At 41.8% G+C, this 2985-nt stretch overlaps 1 pseudogene; it reads left to right on the forward strand.

Moving 5' to 3' along the window:
• The first annotated feature begins 1429 nt into the window (after nt 1-1429).
• On the forward strand, nt 1430-1545 carry LOC118612215 (annotated as a pseudogene).
• Nucleotides 1546-2985: the final 1440 nt, after the last annotated feature.

Consider the following 2985-nt stretch of genomic DNA (forward strand, 5'->3'; position numbering starts at 1 on the left):
TAAGGTCACGTTCTGAGGTACTGGAAGTCAAGACTTCAACATGCCTTTTGGGGGGACCCAATTTGACCCACAACAAATGATTAGACGCTAACTAGGAAAAGACAATTGAGACAGAGGGACGGGCCAGTCAAAGGTCCTGTGGCAGAAAGGAGGGTAGTACCTTGTAGGAACAGAAAGAAGGCAGGTGACTGATTATGCCATGGCTATGCTTCTTCTCATCTTACCCTTGTATACTGATCTGCTATCACAACAGCTTATCAAAACTGCAATAGTTACCTTGGCCAGAATCAAGAGAGCGAGACGTGAATCTGACATTTCTCTATGGTTCTGAGATCCTCATGGGGAAAATGTCCCCAAGGATAGAACACTGAGGTTTTCTGGACATTTTTTTCAGTACCATTGGCTAACACATGGTTAAAAATAGTTTTCCCTTCTCTTATACAGGTCTTGGGGAATTTCACATTTAGTTTGAAGTCTTGGAATAAATTACTAAACAAAGTCTCATTAAAAACAAAACAAGGAAAAACACCTTGATGGTCTCTTTTATGGTACAAAATAAGCCAGTTCCCAGAAGGCTGCATCTAAATGAACACCTACCCTTGTTTTTAAGATCAACCCACATCCTGATGCTGTGGTCATTTGTTTCTTTGAGTCCAGATCAACCCCAAAACCAATTGTAAGACCACAAATCAAGATGCAATGTCTGGTTAGGCAATTCCCGTAAACCCATCATCTGCTTACAGCATTTATAGTTGCAACAGATCCTCAAAGGCAGGGAAATTAGATAGTTTGTGCTGGACTAATGAAGAGTGCTAGAGTGTCAAAGAAATAGTGGGTCACAGAATACCTAGGAGCTGGGTCCAACTCTTGGTTATTGCCCCTGGGGGAAGTGAGTAGGAGCATACGTGTGTAAGCATTTTGTTGCTATTCAGACCACAGTTGACTTTGGAACAGCTTCTTTTAAGAGGTTACATGGGATACTAAGAACATCATGTATTCTCAGGTCAGCTTTTCCTGGAATATTCAACACAAGTTGGAAATCCATCATATAATGTGTGTCTTCCATTCACAAACTTTGTTCAACTTCCAGGAGCTTGGGCACAAAAGTATCACTAAAGCCTGCTGTTGACACAAAGTCCAAAACTGAATTCCTCCTGTGTCAGCTTAGTTGTACTTAAAAGCTCTGAGAGTGAGCCTAGCTCAAGCAAAACCGAGAGTCACAAGTACAGTGTTTATTTCCCCTTAAATATGCTCTTATCCTATTCATATTATTTGTGGAAGAGGCAAAAAGACTGCATTCTGAACCAGGAGGTTCTCTAGAACTTTCCCTCACTAGTTAAGAAGCAAGTGGAAAATAGTTACCAGGAGAGGGTTCCATAGTGTAGCGGTTAGCACGTCTGCTTTAGTGTAGCGGTTAGCACAGTCCATGGTCTACAGCCATGCCACCCTGAACAAGCCTGATGTCTGATCTCAGAAGCTAAGTAGGGTCGGGCCTAGTTAGTACTTGGATGGGAGACCACCTAGGAAGACCAGGTGCTGTAGGTATAAATAAAAATAATAATTAAAAAACAAAAAACAAATAGCTACCAGGTAGAGGAGCTAAGAGACAAAGGTAGTACTCTGGAAAAGCACCAGCAATCAGGAGATGTAGGTTTCATCATGACCCTGCCAACCAGATACCTCCTAACTGTGAGCAAATGGCCTGATTTGTTTGTGACTTAATTTACCATTCTTTAATTGAGCATAACATTTGCCCTGTGTACTTCATAGGGTTATTGAGAGGATTGACTAGGTTTATTATAGGAAAACGCTTTGAAAATGGTAAAGGACCATGCATATTTAAGGTCTGATTAGTCTGAATATTGATTCCTTTATCTCCAGGCATCTCTCTGAAATCAGTTCCTGCCTTCCTCACTGTCACCGTAAGTCTATCCCCCTTCAGTTGCCCTGCAGACACACGCACACACACGCACACACAGACACATGCACATGCACACACATGCATGCACACAAGTGCACACACACACGCACGCACACACACAAAGGCCAGTCAGTGAGGCCGAGCATTCCTGTGGGTCTCCACAGGCTTCTTCCTGTTCCCGCCCTCCCACTCTTCTCCATCAAGCGCTCTCACCCACAGCTGCCTACTTTATCCCACTGGTTGTCAACCCTGCCTGCACACTAGAATTACTGGGGTAATTTTTTGAATTACTGGTGCCTGGGCCCCAGCCCCAGATCTTTCATTCAATTGGTCTGGGCTATCAGCAATTCATAATTTTGCACTCCTGGTGATTCTAATGGGCAGACATGGTATTTTTTTTTAAATTACTGTTTTAGAGGCTCACAAACTAAAATCACGATAATAATAAATATTTATTGGACACTTACAATACACCAGGCACTGTGATAGATATTTAAATGCATCATTTCATTCAATCTTCACAACCACCCTCTGATATAAGTACTTTTACTATCCCACTGTGCAGAGTTCATAGAGCTTACTGCCTTACTCCCCAACCCACAGGTGCTAAATGCTGGGGGCAGGAGTCTGCCTGACTCTAGAACCCAGGCTGGGCTATCCACCAGACCTTATACTGCCCTCTGCTGAAGCCACACAATTGGTAAATGAGCTCGGAAGAACATTGAAAAATTTAATTTGAACTGGGGAAAGAGAGAAGGTGAAGAAATTTGTCATATTAAATGAATCTTAAAACTCAAAAGCTTTCTGATGCAGCATCATTGGAGTATTTTTCTTTCTCATATTTCAAATGTATGGTTGACCCTGAAATATACTATACTTTGGAGTTTAATTTAATTTTATATCATATTCCATAAAACAGTGTTATCTCATTCTCAGATTTCATAGTCCAAAGAAAAGTATCAATGATAAAGTTTAGGGGAGGGAAAGAGCTGGGGATCTCCAAATCTTTCCCAATTAATAATGACACTCCTTTCTCTCTTCCCTAACTCCCCACAAGCCATAGC

The sequence above is a fragment of the Rousettus aegyptiacus genome, unplaced genomic scaffold (assembly GCF_014176215.1).
Source record: "Rousettus aegyptiacus isolate mRouAeg1 unplaced genomic scaffold, mRouAeg1.p scaffold_m13_p_15, whole genome shotgun sequence".
Lineage (NCBI taxonomy): Eukaryota > Metazoa > Chordata > Mammalia > Chiroptera > Pteropodidae > Rousettus > Rousettus aegyptiacus.